Genomic DNA, 25661 nt, shown 5'->3' with positions numbered 1-25661 from the left:
CAGAGTAATTTTTCTATCACACACCGTTTTAAGATGTTGAAGCAGACAATAATTAAGTATGACACAAATATAGATCAATCATCCAAAAGCTGACGGTCGGTAAATGATTCACAGACGTCTTTAGGACAGTGTTTCAGTGTCTTTGGGTTTGCAAAAGAGGAATTAGATCATGGAGGAATATTTGGGTTTAGTGGGTCAGTTGTTAGACATTTAATATTGGGCACGATGACACTTTCCTCTGGCATCCCAGACACTGCCTCTCAGGTCTTAGTTTACTTTGGCCACAACTGCTCCTGCTTCTTTTTGAGGCCAGACGAGATGAAAGCTGCAGTTTAGCACCAAAAAGTCATTCAAAGGGAACTTAAACCTGACCTACTTTTCTGTTTTCCGTTGTTATGGAAGGCAGAAGCCACAGAAGAGTCCGGCATCATCATTAGGGTTTACATAATAATTTCATAGACGTTGCCCATTTTAACCCATCTATTTACCCTTTAAGTTAAAAGAAAAAAACATCAAAATGTTACTTAATGACAATGTGTATGTCTTCCGTACACTGGACTTTACACTTGTCGGAGTGTTGTAAGTCTTCTTCCAGTCTACCTTGCCGTTTAACGTCCCTCTCAAACTCGCAGGGCTATCCTAGGTAACTATTTCGAAGAACTAACGTAAGATTCATGTACGTTTCGGTATATGGATGATGTGTTAACACAGATACATATCACAGATACTCCTGTCAAAGAGCATGACTGGACGCTTTAGGAGAATAAAATGACTTTTAATGCAGATGGAATAGATATAACCGTTACACCAGCAGCATCAATAGAGGGCCACATCAATTAGCCCAGGGGTCGGCAACCCAAAATGCTAAAAGAGCCATATCGGAGAAACAAAAAAACCCCAAATATATCTGGAGCCACAAAAAAATGAAAGTCTTGCATATGCCTTATAATGAAGGCAACACATGCTGTATGTACTGTATCTATATTAGCCTACTATCAAAATGACTAAATTGGCTACAAATACATAATGAGCCTTCAGGATCACCGTATTTTCCGCACTATAAGGCGCACCTGAAAGCCTTCCATTTTCTCAAAAAAACGACAGTGCGCCTTATAACCCGATGTGCCTTACGTACGGATCAATATCGGTTAATTATTGCATGACATTCCATTTAGGTCATCTCCATCTTGTGAATGCATACTGCAACGCCAACCACTACTACTACTGCTCCTTATAATGCAATGCAGCCTATACATGAAAACGGTTTTAAAATAGGCCATTTATTGAAGCTGTGCCTTATACTCCGATGCACATTATAGTGCGGGAAATACGGTAAATATATTTTTTCCCTGATGTGCATCCTATAGAGAATGACGCACAATGTGATTACTCTGTTGTACGATGCTGCCAAAGTTTAACCTCATTACAATATTCATATTAATGAATTAGAAGAATGTTTGTGTTATGTTTGTCCTACTACAGAAACCATATTAAAACTATTAAAACTAAAATTAAATCTCTCTCCTCCCATCTTTTTCCATTTTCAAACATTTTTGAAAAAACTCCAGGGAGCCACTAGGGCAGCCCACAAGGGCAAAGAGTCGCTTGTGGCTCTAGAGGCGCGGGTTGCTGACCCCTGAATTAGCCAACCTCAACTGTGCTCTAATTGAATATTACATGCTACTTCGATATACAGTATTTCTTAAAGATTGGGAAAAACAAATAACTTAATAACTAACTTAATGTACACATTAACATGACACCAACGTGAGCGCGTACTGACATTTTCAACAGCAACCGCACACCTATTATAGCCATTCCTTGTTGGGACACCGGACATTATCAAATGGATAGATTGGAAGTACAATAGAATAATGAATTACAAATAACATATCCTTTACTTCATATTTATAAAACTGAGGCCATGCGCATTATTAAGCTAAATTCCCCTTCATCCTCAACTGTGCAAAAAATGAATTATTATCACAAACAATTGGACCACTATTTGCATTAATGATAGACTGTACAGCTGTATTTGTATGGATATTGACTTTAAGACCCATCCAGGTTCTTGCTTGCTTGTACTTTTTACATTCATACACATCCAAATAAAAACACAGCATATTTTAATCATTTTACCTTTTGTTTTGAATTGATGAACACTATGATGGCTGGAGATATTGGTTGGTAGGTAATGGACTTTGTTTTTTCTAATTCTGGTTAAAAGCAACTTACTGTACAACTATAGGATATCATATGCATATACTGTACAGTGGTACCTTTACATACGAATTTAATTCGCTCCAGGACCTAGTTTGTCAGTCAAAGAGTAGAGTGGGATTATCCCATAAGAATACATATTACAGTGATCGCTCGTTTTTTGTGGTTAATGGGAACCACCCCCTGCGAAAATAAAAAATATGCATAGAGGCGGAACTTATTTAGATTAAAAAAAAAAAAAAAGTTCAGTTTTTTGTTGTTGTGGTTGCCTTTTTTGGTGTTTTCAATGCATTTATCCAGATTTAACATCATTGGAAAGAGATACATATGACATATTTTTTTCCTTTTCCAAAGTATAATTAAAAAAAAAAAAACCTTTTATGTACTGTATGTACTAGTATGTATGTATGTATGTATGTATGTATGTATGTATGTGTATATATATATATATATATATATATATATATATATATATATATATATATATATATATATATATATATATATATATATATACAGTGCCTTGCAAAAGTATTCAGCCCTCTTGAACCTTGCAACCTTTCGCCACATTTCAGGCTTCAAACATAAAGATATAAAATTTTAATTTTTTGTCAAGAATCAACAACAAGTGGGACACAATCGTGAAGTGGAACAAAATTTATTGGATAATTTAAACTTTTTTAATAAATAAAAAACTGAAAAGTGGGACGTGCAATATTATTCGGCCCCCTTGCGTTAATACTTTGTAGCGCCACCTTTTGCTCCAATTACAGCTGCAAGTCGCTTGGGGTATGTTTCTATCAGTTTTGCACATCAGGAGACTGACATTCTTGCCCATTCTTCCTTGCAAAACAGCTCAAGCTCAGTGATGTTGGATGGAGAGTTTGTGAACAGCAGTCTTCAGCTCTTTCCACAGATTCTCAATTGGATTCAGGTCTGGACTTTGACTTGGCCATTCTAACACCTGGATACGTTTATTTTTGAACCATTCCATTGTAGATTTGGCTTTATGTTTTGGATCATTGTCCTGTTGGAAGATAAATCTCCGTCCCAGTCTCAGGTCTTGTGCAGATACCAACAGGTTTTCTTCCAGAATGTTCCTGTATTTGGCTGCATCCATCTTCCCGTCAATTTTAACCATCTTCCCTGTCCCTGCTGAAGAAAAGCAGGCCCAAACCATGATGCTGCCACCACCATGTTTGACAGTGGGGATGGTGTGTTCAGGGTGATGAGCTGTATTGCTTTTATGCCAAACATATCGTTTTGCATTGTGGCCAAAAAGTTCAATTTTGGTTTCATCTGACCAGAGCACCTTCTTCCACATGTTTCGTGTGTCTCCCAGGTGGCTTGTGGCAAACTTTAAACGAGACTTTTTATGGATATCTTTGAGAAATGGCTTTCTTCTTGCCACTCTTCCATAAAGGCCAGATTTGTGCAGTGTACGACTGATTGTTGTCCTATGGACAGACTCTCCCACCTCAGCTGTAGATCTCTGCAGTTCATCCAGAGTGATCATGGGCCTCTTGGCTGCATCTCTGATCAGTTTTCTCCTTGTTTGAGAAGAAAGTTTGGAAGGACGGCCGGGTCTTGGTAGATTTGCAGTGGTCTGATGCTCCTTCCATTTCAATATGATGGCTTGCACAGTGCTCCTTGAGATGTTTAAAGCTTGGGAAATCTTTTTGTATCCAAATCCGGCTTTAAACTTCTCCACAACAGTATCTCGGACCTGCCTGGTGTGTTCCTTGGTTTTCATAATGCTCTCTGCACTTTAAACAGAATCCTGAGACTATCACAGAGCAGGTGCATTTATACGGAGACTTGATTACACACCGGTGGATTCTATTTATCATCATCGGTCATTTAGGACAACATTGGATCATTCAGAGATCCTCACTGAACTTCTGGAGTGAGTTTGCTGCACTGAAAGTAAAGGGGCCGAATAATATTGCACGCCCCACTTTTCAGTTTTTTATTTGTTAAAAAAGTTTAAATTATCCAATAAATGTTGTTCCACTTCACGATTGTGTCCCACTTGTTGTTGATTCTTGACAAAAAAATTAAATTTCATATCTTTATGTTTGAAGCCTGAAATGTGGCGAAAGGTTGCAAGATTCAAGGGGGCCGAATACTTTTGCAAGGCACTGTATATATATATATATATATATATATATATATATATATATATATATACGACAACAATGATTTGTACATGTATACATGCATATATCTTAACATTTTAAATAAAATACTGTATTTATTGATTTATTTATTCTTGAAAAAAATCTGCGATGGCTGAGGGCTTGAAGATTGAAGCGTGAAGTAGCGAGGTCATCACTGTAATTTGATTAATTCATTCTACAGCCTAAAACCTATGTTAAATGCTGGTACAAATAAGAATTGCAAATATAGCAAAACAAATAAATTATCAATACAAATCGGAATGATAATAATACAATAATAATAATGTCACAAATTGGGTTCTAATGTGGTGGTTGTGTTTTGCACGCTGTTCCTGAATGCGTTGTGTGACTGACGAGAGAGAGAGAGGTGCGGTAGAGTGGGAAGTTTTTAATTTTCATCATGTTCTTGTTCACGTCGGACAGTTGTAGGCTTTTTGTGTTTCACCACTTCTGAAATAAATTATTAAAAACCTGACGAAGCTGGCGACTTCCTTGCCGATGCTACAATAATAATAAATCGGAAATAAAAAAGCCTTTTTATTGTCACCTTAACATATAGAGACTGGCAAACGGAGTTCGGAGGAGACTCGCACACGACGCTCAAAGTTTTCTATCATTTCTTTCTTAATTTCGATGGTAAGCATCACCTTTTTCCTTTTTTTACCACCTGCACTAACCTTCTGGGGACCCATGTTGTTGCGTCCGTCTTGCGGGAAAACATTGACATTATGACGCTATCAAAATATCGTCGTATTTTGAGTCATATGTCGAGACAAATGACGAGTCAAATTTTACGTCAGCTGTCGAAAGGATCGTATGTCGATGCGATCATATGTCGAAGTACCACTGTATAACAAATTGTACATTTCCATAAACATTTTACATCATTCCAATAAACCGCTTGCCCTGACTCCTGACCAGATACAGGATCGGGATATTACATATGCCAGCTAACCCCCTGCCCCCAAATGGCAGATTGAGATTAAAAACTTCAAAACTCGAATTCCAATTTGTATTGACTAATGCACTTTGCATGCCACACTCAGTATGTATTGCCCATACTGGAGTGTAAGAGGTCAAAGCTCTGTCACAGACTGAAGTAGGGGGGGTTGGAGAATGCATAGCTTTTAAGCAGGTCACTCGCCTCATAGTTTTCCACGTCTCAGCCTTTGGTAAACCTTTCAAAGGTATTTAGCACATGAGAAGAGAGGCCTGAGCCTGAGACCCAGCTGGGTTTTAGGCCTGGTTGTGAAAAATCACATCTTCTCTGCAGCTCCGCACACTCTGAAAGCCAGAGTGTCTGCAGCTGTCTTAGCCACAGGTCGGGGAAACTGGCATGAAAGGCCCTGCCAGCATCTCCATCAGGCAGCGCTTGATCCATCTCCTCCGAGTCAACATTCACCATCATTCATCATGGCCTCAATTGTATTTGCCCAGACCGCCCGTTGAGGTTCGGGCTTGTGGATGAATGGCTACGGCAACAAAAAGACCAGTATGAGGAAAGTAGCACCAATGCCTCAGCTGTCAGTTTACAAAAAAGGGAGATTTATTTTTCAATGTATGCTGAGTACAAGTCCCTCCAGCCAATAGATTTTGCTCTTAAACCAGACTCATCATGAGCTTCAATTACTTCACACACAAACTATGGCTATCAAGCTCACTATTTTGAGACCTCACCTTTTTCGGGGTGGCTTATCTGATTTTATCTTGTAAAGGAGAATTTGATTTTGGACTATCAAATGAGTATTACTGGTGCCAAAACTGCAAACATGGAATGCATTACTGCGATATCAAATTTTGCATGGCTGCTCTGAAAATTGATTCCAAGAATGTGTGCTTTAGTGTGGTAAAAAATATTTTTGCATGAATGTGTCTTTTTCTGGTATTTCTTCTTTCACAAGCTTCTCACAGTTTATTAGGTCCTCACAACACCACCTGATTGCTCAGAAACTGCTAGTTTGTGGGAGTGCGTTGCGTCCGACATGAGTTTAAAGCTCCTTTTTTTGTCTCCAAAACTTTGGAACCTATCTCTTTCCACATTTTACCCCAACTCCAAAATGTTCTACAAATCCACACAATGGAAATATTCATTTTTATTAGCCCAAAAGTTCCAATTTCCTTCCAAAAATGACATTTTTTTAAAAACACAAAATGCCCTGTTTTTTTAAATGGCACATACTGTAGCTATTGGTCATCCAATTTTTATTGTGACTGATTAACATCCAAAAGAAATTCTTCATTCTCTCCTATTGAGTTTCAACTTGTTACAACGAAAAATCTCCATTGGTGAACCCCCCCAAACAATCTCTGTAAGTGGTCATAAATTTTGCCCCTACCATGTAATTGACCTGCAATTGCCTCAAAATCAACAAGAAGTCACACAAAATCAACAGGACCACTATTACCAATGACATTCCCAGGCAATTTCCCCAGAAAGGTCTTTTTTTAAGTTAAATAATTTTTTGTGTTTTGAAGCAGGAGATAAATGTTATTCAGAGGTGGGTAGAGTAGCCAAAGATTTTACTCAAGTAAGAGTAGATTTACTTCTAAATAATATTACTCAAGTAAAAGTAGTCATCCAAAAATTTACTCAAGTACAAGTACAAAAGTATTTGTTGAAAAGAAGACTTAAGTCATGAGTAACATTGTGAGCAAATGCTTACAATATCAGATTTTTTTCCTAATGTATATTTATTGTATTAATCTCAGCACAACTCCAGCTACTGTATATGAACTGTTATTGTTATACTGTACTATATCCCCCACTTTTGGCTTCCACCCAACTCCCTACGCACCCGACCACTTTGGCCCCTCCTACAGGTAGTGAGCCCATGGGAAGTGGGACCCACATTTCCTTTTCGGGCTGTGGCCGGCCGGGCCACATGGGAACAGGCGCCCGCCTTCGAGCCCCACCTCCAGCTCTGGCTCCAGAGTGGGGTCAGGGTAACCCACGCCCGGGCATGGGACAACTGACTCCATTTGCGTTTATCATCATAAGGGGTCTTTGCACTCTAAAAAAAAAATCCACTGGCTCTACTTAAAAAAATTGTTGTAACAATTTGCATTTAATTTTTTAAGTCAATTCAACTAAGCAATGATTAAGTACTTCCCTTATAAATTTTATAACTGGACTAACTCAATTAGTATAGTTGAACCATCATTATTTATTGTCCTCCACAAGCTTTATTGTGTAGAACCAACTCAATTTTTAAGTCCAAGATTTAGCATTAATAAGAAATAAAACTACTTCATTTAGGTTGCTATAAATCCTTCATTTTAATTTCTCAACTCAAAAGTTGATGCAAAATGGTACTTAAATTTATTGAGTAAGAGTAACTCATTCATTTTCCATGCCGCTTTTTCCTCACGAGGGTCGCGGAGGTGCTGGAGCCTATCTCAGCTAACTATGGGCAGTAGGCAGGGGACACCCTGAACTGGTTGCCAGCCAATCACAGGGCACATGAAGACATACAACCAACAGCACACACTCATACCTACGGACAATTTAGAGTGCTTAATCAGCCTACCATGCATGTTTTTGGGATGTGGGAGGAAAACGGAGATCCCGGAGGAAACCCACGCAGGCACGGGGAGAATATGCAAACTCCACACAGGAAGGCCGAAGCCTGGGATTGAACCCTTGATCTCAGAACTGTGAGGCGGACGTGCTAACCACTCAGCCACCGTGCTGCCTAAGAGTAGCTTGTTTTTCTAAAATAAATTGGACATGGCAACTCCAGTTTTATTTGGAAAAAAATATATATTTTAAAACGCGAAAGAATGGACAAAATAAAAGTGCAGAGCAAAACCAACAGCAAAACATCCTAAACATTGTTAACAGTTCACTTCAGGTGCAGGTATAAACGAAAAGTGTGCTTCCAGTACTTTGATACACAGATATGGCACAACAACACACAGTGCAAAACAAGTGTACAACAAAATGTTTGTAAATATACAAACAATATAGGGTGATTGAAAAGTAACTCCTGTTTTAAGATAATTAATTTAAATGTTGTAAACATTTTTGTAATTTTTATGAGTATGCTGCTTGATGTATGGTAATGAAATCTGTTTTCATTTTCTTTCTGACTGCAAATATTGTAAGGCAGAAAATGGCCAATTCTTTTCCTGTGGTAATATGCACATGTGATGGGAATTTAGGAAGTTGCACCAACTTAATAATGGAATAGAAATTAAATTTCACTCACTTAATCTTTCCCTTTGTTACGTGAAAGCAGAAAAGCTTTTTCAAAAACAATATACTTTTAAGTTAATACGTCTTTCTTAATATTTAATTTTGATTAACTCCATAAAAGAAGTTACCAACTTAATAAAACAATGAATAGTAAAAAAAAAGTCATTTTTATGTTGAAAAAACTCATGTTTTCAAGTCATACCAACTAGCCTCATGAATGATTTTTTAGAGTGTGGAGTCATGCTTTGTCTGGTCCCTCACCTAGGACCTGTTTGCCATGGGTGACCCTGCTAGGGGCATAAAGCCCCAGACAACATAGCTCCTAGGATCAATGGGACATGCAAACCCCTCCACCACGATAAGGTAATGACTCACAGAGGGGAGTGAGAATCTCGGGTTTCGAGCCGCTACTCTTCTACGTTGAGAGGAGCTAGTTGAGGTGGCTCGGGCATCTGGTTCGGATGCCCCCTGGACGCCTCCCTGGAGAGTTGTTCCAGGCATGTCCCACCGGCGGGAGGCCCTCGGGACAACTCAGGACACGCTGGAGAGACTATGTCTCTCGGCTGGCCTGGGAACGCCTTGGGATCCCGCCAGAGGAGCTGGTTGAAGTGGCTGGGGAGAGGGAAGTCTGGGCTTCCCTGCTAAAGCTGCTGCCTCTGCGACCCGACCTCGGACTAGGTGGTAGATGATGGATGGATGGATGGATGGATGGATGGATGGATGGATGGATGGATGGATAGATGTACTATAGCCTATTACATGACTATATTATGCCAAAAAGATGACATAGAAAACATAAAATTCCAACCAGAACACGATGACCCATTACTTGTCCAAAGAGCATGAGTGCCTTCTAGTGGAGAAAAAAACATTGTTATCTCTGAATGGTATAATGGGGTCATATGTTTGTTTTGCAACATCTCACTGGTGAAACTGGTAGAGCTACTGTCGGCATCTCTGCAAAAATAAAGTCAATACGTAGAATTAAGAGGAAACATTTAACGACTCTAATGTAGCCTGAAGTAACAGAGTATGAGTAGTGTTTTTTCTTCACAAATCTACTCAACTAAAAGTAAAAAGTATTGTGTGGTAAAACCACTCTAAAAAGTACATTTTTCCATTACTCAAGTAAATGTAACAGAGTAAATGTAACTCATTACTACCCACTTCTGGTTTTATTATAGCTGTACAAGAATGGCAAGTTTTCACATTCTCTCCAAGTTGACGAAGTGGAGGAATAGCGGAGTAAAAATTTCCTGAGTATCTTTTCCCTCTGATTTTTGGTGGAGAAAATGTTAGTGTCTGCTTAAGCGAAAAATGATAGTAACACTGTAAAAGTCGACTCATCACTTTACTGTTTTGAGCTATTATTGCTTTTGCGACTCATTTTTTCCTGGCAAATAGGATGCAGATCCCTCATAGTCTGTTATCTTAAAGGACTGCCGACTCAGCACGTCTGAGGTATAACACAAGATCAACCTAATGAAACTCAAAGGAATACTTGAAGCACATCAGTGCTGCCAAAAGAGGTTACCTTAAGTAAGGCTTTCCCAAACTATTCCGCATCGGGCCGCAGTGGGTGCAGGATTTCTTTCCAACAAAAAAGGAGAATGCCTTTGCACCAATCTGGTGTCTCAGAAGTGTATTCAATTGATTGCAGTGAGGTGCAGCAACTTTTAGCAGAAATCTCATTGGTTAAACGATCTGCTCGAGAGGTAGGAACAAAAACCAGGATTGGACAAAACTGCCTTATGTGTTGACAACATGTAAAACTATTACAACCATGAGTAAATGACTCTCTTCAGACACAGCTCATGATTAGTGCCAAGTGAAAACAGACCCACAACAGCCTTGATTATGGAAATAAAAAGCAATCTCTAGAATAAACATCCGTCTGACCAGACACTTGTACTTTTGTCTCAGACAGGAGAAATGAGGTCAGCTCAGGAAAAAGGAAACACAGCAGAAAGGTTCATTCAACTTTAGGAAAATCCCACATTGAGGTGAGTGTGATGTTCGTAAGGCTGTATAATGAGTGAGGGTGAGCTGCTGGCAGAATAAGGGCCGGCCGTCTTGCTGCTCTCATCAGGCCGCTGCCGTCACAACTAGTCCAGCGAAGGGAATGTACAGTCAGAAGGGCTGGCCCAGAGCCCACACTGGGGCACGCTGCCAAAACCTCGGTCAGCGTGCCTGCCTGCTCCTTATTTTTGGAAACATCCATTATGCAAGTAATTTGCCTTTAAGATCTCTGCATTCAGGGACTGGGAGGGAAGAAATGTCAATGATGTGAGGACAGTGCAGCATGTTTTCACAGCATTGCGTCCACAGTTATTAATACGCTGAAAGTGGAAGTGTCATCAGGAGTGCTCTGTCAGTATTTCATCACACACCCCACTTCCCTACTTATGATTTATGGGCTACACTTTCAACGTACTGTATTTCACCTTCCTCCATACTGCTGGTAGCTTGACAGAACTCTTTAAAAATCGAGACGGATGCCAGAGCTCCCACTGTTGCTGCAATTCAAATGACATAGTACAGTACTGAGAAGAGATTGTTATAGTAGTGCCTTCCTACATCCACCAGCCCTAACTCCACCCTTAACCCAATGTGGTTAGCTGCACAGCAGGGAAGACATGAGACTGTGTGGGTGAGTCTGAGTGTGTGTGTGTGTGTCTCAGGGGAATTTGGTGTGTAATTCCAGAGGCACCCTCTACCACCTCCCTAGTTTTTCCTCCTTTCTCAGACGAGTTTTATTTATTTATTTTTTCTAACCACTGGATTCTGTTTCCATATTGCTAACCACGACATTCCACAAACATGATGGAATCTTTGTTTTAATGTTTAAAGGTCATTTTCTTTCCTCTTTTTGACATAATTTCCCCTCTATCATGCGTATGGAACATTAGTTGTGTGGCTGTTCTAAAAAAACAGTTATACTACTGAAACGATGGTAAGACAAGACTGCAAAGAGAACGACTTCTGTGAGGAGGGCAAATGAGAAAATGAACTGATTCTCACTCTAAAGAAAGTCAAGCTTATCTTTAATTGACAAATTCCTTCATTCAGGTTTTATTTCTTCCACCTCCCTTCTTTCAGTGTATCAATATTTGCTTGTCCCTTCTTTAGCCAGGGCAGAGGTATTTGGTTTCTTTTCAAAATGAATTTTATTAAGAGAAAGAGATATGTTGAGATTAAATAAGGCTAGGATTAGCTTGATTGTCACAGGTATGTCTGGGTCAACACTGGAATTTTAAAAACTGAAGAACTAACTAAGCTACATTTTTGAAGTACAGCCCTTTTGGGAGATAGCAACAAATAATACATAACTGCATAACTCAGCAGTGTTTACCTAATGTAAACAGTAAGAATGGGACCTTGGGGTGGTCCCTACTCTATTTGAATGTGTCAAACGGACAAATCCAAACAAAGGTGGGGGACCAAATACAGCAGTGATCTAGGGTCTCAACCACACAGGGCAAAGGAATCATGAATTATTACTTTGCTCCATTATGAATGAAAACAAAAGGGCAGGAAAATACTGAGGGCGATACTTTAATGCATTAATTTTGATTATTTAATTACAAAAAAAAAATGTGTTAAAAAAACCCAAAAACATTTTCATTCACAGTTTACATTCCAAGCAACCTTTGCCACTGTTTGCACGGTTCCTGGTAAACTGATACTGCTGCCGGACATCTAAAAATGGAGACAAGTTTATTGTGAAACAAACAAACAAAACAAAAAAGAACTAGCCGAAATACCACAGAAGTCACTGTAGTCGATACTGTGTCTCAGTCCCGTCGATAGTACAGTGTTGTCAACAGAGGTGGGTCTAGTCGCCAATAATGTTACTCAAGTAAGAGTAGCGTTACTTCAAAATAATATTATTCAGGTAAAAGTTAAAGACATCCAAAAAATGTCCTCAAGTACAAGTAAAAAACGTATTTAGTGAAAAGGATACTCAAGTAATAAGTAACATTGTGAGTGACTGCTTACAATGCTAGATTTTGTTTTTAAAATCATATCAACTGTTATTAATATACTTTGAAAAAGAAGGCAATAACCTATTAACATAACCACATAAAGTAACACTTTGTAACTTTTCAGTTTTTGTCGATTTTAGCGACGCGCGTGGACAAAAGCACTAGTGTTTTGCCTTCAGGAAGACTGCGTTTCCCATGAAACCAGAGCACACCCAAACAGTGTTGTAAAATCATCAGTGTATCAAAAATCAGTCTGCTGGTCGCCTGCAGATGGATTAAAACATTTCTGTTTCCAGCGGCTGTGTGAAGATCGAGTAGTAATAGAGCATTGAATCCAGTTGTGATTAAACAATAGAATATGACGGTTAGCAACCATCTGGCTTAGTGTGACTAACCCCCCCACCCCTAGAGAGGGTGCCATCATGCCAGCGAGTGAAAGCCGGGCCAATGTTTATTCTGTATATCCTGGTAGCCTCTCTTTTTTTCCTCCACAGACAAAGTTTTTTGTCTCTTTTGCTGCTCTGCCATCTTTGCAGAATTTGCGCAAAAGCGTTCGCATAGACTTCCGCCTTTATAATGAATGGGGAAAGGGGGAAGTGACGTATGCTGTAAAGCAGTCAGCACATTGGTAGTTTTTTTGTGTGGCAGGGTTCCTGCCACCCTCCTCAAAGTTAAGTAATGCCGGTGAAAGCAATACAGACGCCCTCTAGATATAAAAGAGGTGTCATTCAACTAGTTTTCAGTCGACATATTATCACAAATGTTATGAAAATATTTTATAAAGGTTGAAAAGTTACCTAGTGTTACTTTAAGCCAAAGAAATACAAAAAAAAAAATAATTGAACTTCGGAAAAAAAATACTGAAATGTAGCATCATTCGCCAAAAGAGCATGACTGCCCTCTAGTGGAGAAAACATATTTCCTATAACGAAACTAAAAGGATCATATCTCCGGTTTTCCATTCTCAATCGGGAAAACTGAGAGAGCGGTTAAAATCCATGCTTTCATGTTGAGTTATGTTGATGTTAACGCTCTATGTCAAATTTTTAAAAAAATTACGGTGTTTTAAGATAGCTACATGATTGAACAGGCCGGCGTAATCATCCACTGTTGGCGTCTGTCAAAAAAGTAAAAGTATAAAGTATGGCTTAGTAGAACTACTCTTAGAAGTACATTTTTCTCAAAAAGTTACTCAAGTAAATGTAACGGAGTACATGTAACATGTTAGTACCCACCCCTTGTAGTCAGTAAACCAAACTTGATTCAATGACTGTTTTCATGACCAGAACGCACATCGCAAATATTGCAAAATTCGCAATAACAAACTCTCCCACAAAGTGGATAGCTCTGGAAAAAACCCCATTTGTCTTTGTTATGTGCAGTGTTGTTAATAACGGTATTACAATATAACGGCGTTACTAACGGCGTTATTTTTTCTCAGTAGTGGGTAATCTAATTAATTACTTTTCTCATCTTGGCAACGCCGTTACCGTTACTGAGGACGGAAAGGCATGCGTTGCTATGCGTTACTATATTGGTCGAAAAGTCTGAGGGAGACGGACTCACCGAGATGACAGAGCAGAGCAGGAGTGGGGAGGAGGCAAGAAAGTTGTGAGGCCGAGCAAACGCGATGCTAGGTAGCTCCAATAATACATGTTGTAGCCGATAGCCTACAAACTACGCCCGCATGTTATGGTAGATATGGTAGACATGGTAGATATCACATGTACTGTATATAGATTTAACTAGATGCAAAATGACAGACACTAAATGCGTTAGTAGACAGCCGCCATCTTAAAGCAGTAGACTTTTTAGGACGGCTCTGTTGTAGAGAACCTTCCTAGCGAACCTAAGTAACTTTTTATCTAAAATACTTCTTAATCAGCAAAATCTTGACTTGAATCTATCTTTAAATGATGAAACAGTTTTAAAACTTTCATATGTCGAAAGTAGAGAGAAGGGAACTAATGCAATAATGGGAGCAATTTTAACAACTTTTAACAGTTGATTCAGGGTAAAGGATAAATTAGGGTAAAGAATTGGGCTCAGGCCAATTGTACCAAAAACCTTCACAAAAAACTTCACATAGTGTGGCCAATGTTTTTTTTTTTTTTTTTTTTTTTTGAGGAAAAAAAAAAAAGTAATTATCACCAATTACTTTGCCAAGTAACTAATTACTCTTACATTCAGGTAATTGAGTTACTAACGCAATTACTTTTTGGGAGAAGTAATTTGTAACTATAATTAATTACCTTTTTTCAGTAAGATTAACAACACTGGTTATGTGTCAGCAATTGGTTGAACGAGTGGTAGAAGTAGAAAGCAAGAATTTAGTATGGCGAGTGCTGTTTTTGTATTGCACAAAAATGTTCTAAAAAGGGGCTGATTTCTGTTTTTTATCCGTTTTTTTTTTAATTGATTCATTAATTTAAAAAATATATACACTCACCGGCCCCTTTACAAGGTACATCTGTCCAACTGCTCGTTAAGACTTAATTTCTAATCAGCCAATCACATGGCGGCAACTCAGTGCATTTAGGCATGTAGACATGATTTAAGACAATCTCCTGCAGGTCAAACCGAGCATCAGTATGGGGAAGAAAGGTGATTTGAGTGACTTTGAACGTGGCATGGTTGTTGGTGCCAGAAGGGCTGGTCTGAGTATTTCAGAAACTGCTGATCTACTGGGATTTTCACGCACAACCATCTCTAGGGTTTACAGAGAATGGTCCGAAAAAGAAAAAATATCCAGTGAGCGGCAGTTCTGTGGGCGGAAATGCCTTGTTGATGCCAGAGGTCAGAGGAGAATGGCCAGACTGGTTCGAGCTGATAGAAAGGCTACAGTGACTCAAATAACCACCCGTTACAACCAAGGTAGGCAGAAGAGCATCTCTGAACGCACAGTACATCGAACTTTGAGGCAGATGGGCTACAGCAGCAGAAGACCATGCCGGGTGCCACTCCTTTCAGCTAAGAACAGGAAACTGAGGCTACAATTTGCACAAGCTCATCGAAATTGGACAATAGAAGAGTGGAAAAACGTTGTCTGGTCTGATGAGTCTCGATTTCTGCTGCGACATTCGGATGGTAGGGTCAGAATTTGGCGTCAAAAACATGAAAGCATGGATCCATCCTGCCTTGTATCAATGGTTCAGGCTGGTGGTGGTGGTTTAATGGTGTGGGAAATATTTTCTTGGCACTCTTTGGGCCCCTTGGTACCAACTGAGCATCGTTGGAACGCCACAGCCTACCTGAATATTGTTGCTGACCATGTCCATCCCTTTATGACCACAATGTACCCAACTTCTGATGGCTACTTTCAGCAGGATAATGTGCCATGTCACAAAGCTGGAATCATCTCACTGGTTTCTTGAACATGACAATAAGTTCACTGTACTCAAATGGCCTCCACAGTCACCAGATCTCAATCCAATAGAGCATCTTTGGGATGTGGTGGAACGGGAGATTCGCATCATGGATGTGCAGCCGACAAATCTGCACCAACTGTGTGATGCCGTCATGTCAATATGGACCAAACTCTCTGAGGAATGCTTCCAGCACCTTGTTGAATCTATGCCACGAAGAATTGAGGCAGTTCTGAAGGCAAAAGGGGGTCCAACCCGTTACTAGCATGGTGTACGTAATAAAGTGGCCGGTGAGTGTATATTTACATATATAATGAAAGAAAAAAGATTTGAACTTTTTAAGCACTTAGCAATACTGTTGTGGGGGAATAAATGTCCTATAATAGCACTTTATGTTCTGCAACTGATTAAATGCATTTGTTAAAGCATGTACATGATTTATGTCTGGGTGCATTTGATTCAGGTGTTCAACAAGATCTGTGTCAATGACTAAAAAAAAAAAAAAAATCTGGGTCAAAAATTGCTGTGCTTTTAATGGTCTCAAATTTATATCATGCTATTTAAAAAAAAATGCGATGGCAGTATTTTTGATGATAAAGGAATCAAAATGCTGAAAAATGTGTATCTGATTTCCGCTTTGGATTAGCAGCATTTTAATTGTACACAACATTTAGCGACCCTTGGTTTTTACACTGCAATGCAAATACTGTTGTGCAATCAGATGCGACAGATAACTGACACAGCTTCAAAAAAAAAAAAAAACTTGGCCAAGTAGTGTTTATTTGGACTAGACTGGCATCATTAGTTCCTGAGATATTTGCTTAAAAAAAAAAACAACCTCAATTGTTTGGGCACACCCTATATATTGCTGTGTTTATTCATACAACATGATTAGATTCACTCGCACTTTTACAGGAGAGAGGCAGACACAGTACAATTGGTCCTGAGCAACAACTATCCAGATCCGCATGCTTCTATATTCCCTGTTGTAGCTAATGATAGCTCGTGTCAACCAGCTAGCATCTCTGTGTAAGCCTTTGAAACTTGTAAACCTTGCAAACTTGCATTACCCTAAGACCTGTCCTCCTTCATTGGTTGACTTGATCCAAACACCAGAGAGTGTGGCGGCAAACAGTGTTCGAACTTCTCTGTGCTTTCTGGCTAGTCCAATCCCACAACTAACATCGTATCATTCTTAGATCGATTTAGTGTAATCATCCGTGTTTGCCTTAAAGTATTTCCACACTGATGACATGACTCCTGCTGTACTTGCCCCTTAGTTTATATCGCAGCCTTTCAAAATTGTACTGGTATTGCAGCATCAGAGCATCTTTAACAAAATGAGTAGTATCACTAACAGTATCAGTATGCATACAGAAACTGGTATTGGTCAATTCCTAGTATAAAACACACACTATGTATTCTATATTTTCAAGGAACATATCGTTGATGTACGGGAAAAAAATAAAATACAACCAAAGGAACGGCATGTAGGTGAAAGTCCAAAAAATGGGATTGGACCTGCAAAGGTAGAATTACAGTGAAAGTGTCTTTTGCCTCAGGGAACTTTACATATTGACCTGTCAACCTACCACCATGAATCAATGAACAAACTCATCCAAGGCAAACGTGAATGGGCAGGCAGTAATGGATCCCCAAGTCACTAATAACTGCTGTTTTGACAGGGGTCCATTCATCGTTAATATGATACAAAGAGCACTTCTGAGCAAATAATCCTGGCCAAAATCTCAATCGTTTTCTGTGCAGTACGAAGCCTATGCCTCACAGTCACAGCTGTTGTTGTAAGAAGATCCAAAATGCCTTCATGAAAATATGTCAGCATCTGAAGGATGAAACATTTCATGTGCTCAGCTTGGCCACAACAGAATTGGTTTAAGTAGGAAATTTACAACCCTTAAAATAAACACGAGCCTAATATATTTATGAGGAGCACACACCACCCAGTGTATGTAATGTTTTTATGACAAATGTGGGAGAGTGATCTCTGAGTTAAGTTACTTTTGAAACGTGAGGTGTGGCAGAAATTAATCAGAGAAAGTTTGTTAGGTCTAAAAACCCAACACACCTGTAGGTCACACTCAAAAGTTTTAACCTGCAGGTAAGTCTTTTGCTTGTCGGACTGTAGAAAGAGATTTACATATGTCTAAAGGCAGTCAAGTTCCAACATGTGGCAGTGTAAAGGAGCAGAATACATGTGGGCCACACAATTGTGCCTGATGAGGCAAAATTTCCAATGATACGATACGTGAACTTTAGCCTATAATCATGTTTACAGTGGGAATAAAAACTGAAAAAATATCTGAGTACGTGTGCAACCTCTGTAAAGTTGGCCACCCTTCAGATGCAAATTTATAGAAAAATTATGTCATTCGTTTGGTTTGTGCTTTAAATTTTTTCGTTTGTGCTGCCATCGTTTTTGAGATATTGAGATATTCATTTCGAATGATGACGTCACGCAGCCCCCATTTGATGCAAAATGGACCCGAAATGGTGCCATATATTTATACTACGTTTGTGCTGTAAAAATTTTCGTTTGTGCTACTATCGTTTTATAGTTGCACCCCCCCCCCAACACACATACACATACGACACACACAATCACACGTATACAGACCCACACACAGAAAGCATTGTAATACATCTGTTTTTCGTATGTGCAATATCCTGGTGCAATATAAATATCGAGGTATGCTTAAACAGATTATGTAACCCTACAAAAATTTTACAGCACAAAAGTAGCATAATCGAATGGCACAATTTCGGGTCAATTTTGCAATAAATGGGGGGGCTGCGTGACATCATCACTGGAAATTAAGATCTCATTATCTCAAAAACGATAACAGCACAAATGAAAATTTTCACAGCACAAAACAGCACACACGACTGACACCATTTCTAGCCATTTCTAATTTTTTGATTGACTTATAAAAGAATTGTATATATATCAAAAACGATAGCAGCACAAACAATTTTTTCAGCAAAAACGAGCACAAACCTAGCACAAACGAATGACATAATTAAAAAAAATATATTTTTTTTATAAATTTGCATCTGATGGGGGGCCAACTTCACGGAGGTAAATGTTCAGGCACAACCGACTATAATTGTATACTTCATTATCATAATAGCATATAGCTGCATGTGTGGCTTTGGTAGATGTTTCGGCAAATGCTTCAATGTATAATTTCAGTGTGGAATTTGTAATGTGGAAGGTGGCAATGACATCAGATAAGACATAAATGTGACATAAATAGACATGAATGAATGAATGAATAATTCTTAGTATGTGGCGGAAAACACTCAGGTGACTTGAAGTTCCGCTCTGAGACTCGCAATTTAGACAACTTTCAGAATTGTCCAATATGCATGTGTAATACATCATTGGAAAGCTTAAAATCTCAATTTTCTGGGGGAAGAAACGTTTTGAACAGGAGGGCATTTAAAAAAAAAAAAAAAAAATGTTTTTAAACAGCAAAACCCTATCTGGAGGTGAGAGCACGCAAGAACAGAATTACAGATGCCATGACTTTAACAAGATATTATCGTGTACTTACGTTGTTTCGATCCATAACCTCCATGTAGCATGTATCACTGAGTGTCAAGACACAGCTGTGAATGGCCACAGCTGGATTTCTGGGGGATTTTATGGGTGAAACATGGTAATATAACAAGGGTCGTGACGCAGAAATCGCAGACATCAAGGAGTGGTCGAGATATTCTTTTTCATATATTTACCCTTTAAAAATTTTTTTTCAATTTTTCTTCATTTGGATTTATTATTTATCATCTAACATATTGGAGAAAATGCAACTGTAACGAAAAAAAAAAACAATTAAGCGATAGTTATGAGGTAGATATCTGTGACTTATTTACAGACGCCATTTTTTTCATTTTGACATAATTTGTTTAAAAGTTTAAAATATGTGAGTGAATAATTTTTTTAAGTCGTTTTTTTTTTTTTTTAATGAAATATGAGACATCAATTAATGATTCTAAGCTAAAAATGACAGACATTTTAAATAATAAATATTATTAATTACCTTCGTTTTATGGCTGGGTTGAAACAAAAGCGGTTGCGCGACGTCTGTAAACGGGGGTTTTCAGGGTAAAACGGACATATTAAAAATATTTCGGGGGCTTAATGCGCCATGAATCTGCTATGGCAGCATATAAACATATTGTTCTATCAATCACAACAGTTGTTTTGGCTTAAAATACAGCAATTTCTTTTAAAGAGGTGTGCAAGAGCAGAAACTGCTTTTTCAGTCTTGTCTGTGTTTTCCGCCATATACATCTTTAATTATGTATTAAAAACATAATGTTAGATATGAAAGAGTATCACCTAAAATTGGCATGACAAGAATAAAAAGGACAGGTAGTGGAGGAAACAATCTCCAGCCATACGCAACTAAAACTAGTAAACTCATGGAACTGAATTTAAGTTTTGTAACTGAAGTTCTTTAAGCTTGGTTGGGTTGAACATAGTGGAAAGGTTTTCGATGGGGAAAAACCTTGCCTGGATACTTTTCTCTTCCTTTTTCATTTAATTCAATTTACATCAAAGCAAAAACTCCCTGCTGGCCAATGGTAAGGAGGGAACTCCAGGCACAGTCTGAATGAGTCAGTACCATCGTTTTCCATATTCACACTGACTGATTCCTTTTAAATAGTCCAGGGAAATATCCAAATGACCTAATAACAGCTCAGGGTTTCCTAAGTGGCCTGTGTCAATGAATGACATGATATTAAAAAATGTTCATAGTCACAAAACAGTAGCAGTGCTTTGGTGGAAGTGAATCATGCCTTTCTTCATCGGGGACAGCGAGTTCGGAATTGTCCAGACAACCTTTTTTGTCGCATCCCACTTATTTCACGAATGTTTTCCATGACCTGTTTTGGACTCCAGTGGTTTGCCTGGAGCTGAATTATTTAACCAGACATTTCAGCTTTTCACTCACATTTTTCGAAGCAGAAAAAAAAGATTAAGAAGCCCAATGTAAAAATAATCGCTACATATAGTATTAAAATACAATCTCTCTTTTTATTATTGAAAGTTAGTGATGTGAGATAAAAGAGATAAGACAAGAATAAAATAAAGAGAAAAGTGGTATTAAGCTAAGTGCTATGCAGTTGGCTACCTCTAAAGCTATTGCAGCTGCAAAAACTACCTATACCAGTGACGTGCAATAAGAAGAGGCAGGGGAGGAAGAGCCTCACATGTCAGTCATGGAAAAAAATAAAAATGTAATTATAAAATATCGTACATTTTAATTTTTGTCATTTAGAATTTATTCATGAACAGTTTTCCATTCGGATCCATTAGGAAAACCGTACCCCACTAGTCAATGATGGCTTTCATCACAGGCAACGATCTTTATTGAGACAAAAAGACTTTTAAAATTGAAGGACAACAACTCTTCAAAAAATAGACATTTTTGTCCAGAAGGATTGTCGCATGGATGTGCGCGTGTTTGTAAATCTGACTGGAAGTCAGTGCCTCACTCATCATGAACCTCACCGCATGTCACTGACCTATACATAACAGAACCGTGACCTTCTGCAGTTACGGGATTCTAAAATTTCACTTATTCACCTACAACAGTTGTGTTACTTGAGCAACTTGGTAGTCAGGGCTTGGGAGCTAAGCGAACAACATATTCCAGCTATTTTAAAATTACCGTATTTTTCGAACTATAAGTGTACCTGAGTATTATAAGTCGCACCAGCCATAAAATGCCCAATGAAGAGGAAAAAAAACATATAAGTTGCATTTTTGGGGGAAATTTACTTGATAAAATCCAACACATAGAACAGATATGTAATCTTGAAAGGCAATTCAAAATAAAAATACAATAGAGAACAACATGCTGAGTAAGTGTACAGTATGATAATGTTACATGATGCATGAACAACGAAATGCGAACATGGCCAGTATGTTAACGTATCATAGCTATTAAGAGTTATTTAGATAACTATAGCATAAAGAAAATGCTAACAAGTTTACCAAACCAGTGTTACTCCAAAACACCAAAGTAACATGTGAAGTGATATATTAATGTGTTCATAATTTCACACATAAGTAGCTCCAGAGTCGCAGCCCCAGCCAAACTATGAAAAAAACTGCGACTTATAGTCCGAAAAATACGGTACCAGATGCGTATCGATATCTTCCTCTAAGTACCCTGAAAAATGAACTACATGTACACCTACAGCATGATTTGCCATCTTCCAATCCATTAAGTTGTCATTGGTACGACTGCTTAGCTTCTGATATATTTCACCGACAATTTGGCTCAATTTACAGTCTAATTAACCAATTTTGGTGGCGGACGCACATGTGGATCTGCATGTTGTGTGGTTTCCTTTTTACAAAATACTGCTTTTGCATCCCACGTTTGTACTTTGCTGGCAGTCCATCACTTATCTGCAACATTGACTCTTTTTAGTATCTTTCACACTTTTGGTCTAAAGCAGGTGTGAAGAGTGTCTAGATAGAAGAGGACTACCTGGCATGTCCCCGTGCATAATAGTAGTGAGAGGACCGCTTTTGAAAAGGGGCTCTGTGCAGCATCTGCAGATCGCCTTACACAACCACTTCCTGCTTCCGAACCACTCCTCACAGGCAGCACTGTGTCAAGTCCGAAAAAAGCACAAACAGAGGGGTTCAGTCCACTCACCGGCTGAGCACAGGACTCTATTCATTTTTACCCAAATGCTCCTCCCTGCTTCTCTCCTACGCATACCCGTGGATGGCTTTATTTAAAAAAAAAAATTACAAATATTCCGCTCTATGAGGCATTAAAGTCAGCTCTGCATGCATCCCTCTTTTCATGGTTGCTGACAGACTAACAGTGTTTGTGCCACCCTGCCACTTTTGAGGTGAAGGGAGTGGGTTCCACGTATTTCTCTGCGCATCACATTAAAGAGACAAACTCTGACATCTGTCTTGTTACATAACGAGGCAAACCAGGGAGCATAGTTTGGGTGCAGGGTTAACAGCCTGAACAAACGGGGGAGCTTGATTTGTGTGTTTCTCATCTATGCCTGGAATGCTCATTTTGTCCCACCTATACACGGCAGCAGTGGGTGGGACTACAGTTAAGGGAAAGTGGGCTTCTGCTGAGCTGGTCTATGCATGCACAGACCCAATAAGGGCATAGAAAGCAAGCGCATTTAAGATTCTGCATGGTGGGGATGTGAAATTGGCCAAATAACCATTTAGATAAACAAACCTAGGACATTTATGATGAGTGTCACTGGCCTGGATGTTATTGCTTTACCCTTTGCATACTGCATGAGGTGGGGTCAAACTTTGGGCTGTTTTCACTACTGTCCTTGTCATTCCTACCTTCGACCGTTGGACACTGCATGTTTTTCTTCCTAAAATGCATTAAAGCAGCACCTGATATGTCCAAGCTTACCAGGGGGATAGAAAAACATTTGGCCCGCCGGCTTCTTGGGCTTCCCCGTCGGATGTCAGCCTTAGATGAAGGTATGAAGAATGACGCTCTGTAAGGCCACTGCAAGAAGTCTTTCATGCTGCTACGGCATAGCCACAGCGAGAGTGTGAAGCACTGACCAATAGTGGTTAGAACAGAACTAGTACTGAGCCAGTCCCTGCTGTCCCAACGCTAAACAACACTGGTATTGATTTTATCCCGAGTGGACAGGACAGCACCACGGAGACAACATGTCCACTGATTCAGTGGAATCCCTAACTGACCCCATTTAGATGGAAAACAGTGACTCTTTAGGTCAGACATGTCCAAAGTCCGGCCCGGGGGCCAAATGCGGCCCGTGGCCAGATTTCATCCGGCCCCCAGCCTCTGTCATAAAATCAATAACGTCTGGCCCGCACACAGACAATAAATTGGTCAGCAGTACTGCTACAAGCATATGAAGTAGCTTACACACTAAATGCTGCTCCTCATTTACCCACTAAAAGGGAGGAGCACTCTAAGTAACATTATCACATGTGACCCTTTACTCCCAATTTTCTACAATGTCGACAATCAACAAAAAAAAAAGGGGACTGCAACGGCTGGCGCTTCAAGGATAGGTGGAAACTGGGCTATTTTGTCACTAAAATACGCAACGAGTTCAATAGAGAGTTCAATATGAGGCAATATTACCAAACAAGACACGCTGACATGTACGACAAGATTACAGGGTAGATACGTAGCGAGAAATTGCAGCAACTTGACACAGCAGCAGTATTTCGCAAAAGCCCGAGAGTTGAAAGAGAACGCCACAAAGGCTATTTGCTAAATTGTTGAAATTATTAATTAAAAAAAAAAAAAAAGTAGTGCTGCAACAATTAATCGATTAACTCTAGTATTCGATTAGAAAAAAATATTCGAACTAAATTTTGTTGCTTCGAGTATTCGTTTAAAGTGGCATTGTAATGGTTGATATTAAAAGTGTTTGTATTTAATTTTACTGATGAGGGTGGATACAATGCCCTCTGGTCTGGCTCTTTTCACATGGCTGAATCCAACTGCTCCCTGTTAAGACCAACATAAGCTAAGCTTTTGTTTGAGCAAATGATTTTTAATGCATTCTTAATTTAGTTTGTAGGTATATTTAGCTGTTTTTTGTTGGAATATGTGTCTGAACCACTTGTTAAGAGCATTGTAAAAAAAAAAAAAAAAAAAAAAATTAGCATTTTATAGCATTTAAGCTAGCACATTTTCTATCCAAGTTAGCCAATAGTTGTTGATTCTCATTTAAAAAAATAATTATATCGTTTGAGGCTCAGCTCAGGTGTTTTAATTTTTCATGTTCCTTATCCGATTACTCGATTATTCGAACTAACTAGTCCATCGATTTATCGACTACTAAAATATTCGATAGCTGCAGCCCTATAATAAAGCAAATGTGACACACAGAACGGCTTGCTAAAATTTGCTTAAATATATTGTTCTACGTAAAGGACGTCAGCCAAGGTCGGCCCCCCACATTTTTGCCACACCAAATCTGGCACCCTTTGCAAAAAGTTTGGACACCCCTGCTTTAGGTTGTTAAAATTCCTTCAATTCTTGAGATAGATTCTGTGGAGAGTTGTCCTATCAGTACACTTTGTCAGATGCAAACCTTTTAAATACAGGTTCACTTTTGTTATGAGGTGGCTGGGATTCAAACTGAACTGAAGACTCATTTTCAGTAATTAACAAACACCATTATCCAATACTACTGTTGGTTATTTGCCATGCTAAAGTAAAAATGCTTTATGGTCAAGCAGCTGACACATTATGGCGGAATCGGCAGACATTAGACCAGTGCTGAAGTATAGATGAATTGTCCTCTGTGAAAACACACCCTACCCTTCTTGCTTCACAAGCTCCGAATGTGTTTATGTGTGAAGGTGTGTGTTTTTCATTGAGTGTTTGTGATGGGCAACAGGCCCAAGTCAAAGAATTCGGTGTATTCTAGATCATTTGTCTACAAGAACAATTTCTGGGAAAACAACTATTAATTTCAAATCTATAAGAGATAAAATCTTTCTCCAGGTTTGTTATGGAGTCAGTATAATATAATGTACACTTTATATAGAGTACACAGTATAGCCTTTTCAGTGTCATTGGTCACTACAGTGAACAGCCATTCAAAAGGTGCAACTTAAGAGCTTTAACCCTTTTTAGTGACTTTTTTTGTTTAAAAAAAAAGAAGAAAAAAACGGACTCATAATTGTATT

The 25661-nt window shown here is 38.9% G+C and overlaps 1 protein-coding gene across 2 annotated transcripts in view; it reads right to left on the bottom strand.

Annotated features, from left to right (window-relative positions):
• The window catches only part of LOC130915860 (uncharacterized), a 486296-nt gene that overhangs the window by 12781 nt on the left and 447854 nt on the right, over positions 1 to 25661 (bottom strand). The gene's annotated exons all lie outside the window — the stretch shown is intronic.

The sequence above is a fragment of the Corythoichthys intestinalis genome, chromosome 5 (assembly GCF_030265065.1).
Source record: "Corythoichthys intestinalis isolate RoL2023-P3 chromosome 5, ASM3026506v1, whole genome shotgun sequence".
Classification (NCBI taxonomy): Eukaryota; Metazoa; Chordata; class Actinopteri; order Syngnathiformes; family Syngnathidae; genus Corythoichthys; species Corythoichthys intestinalis.
The sequence above is the reverse complement of the archived record's forward strand: the minus strand, read 5'-3'. Positions and strand labels throughout refer to the sequence as shown.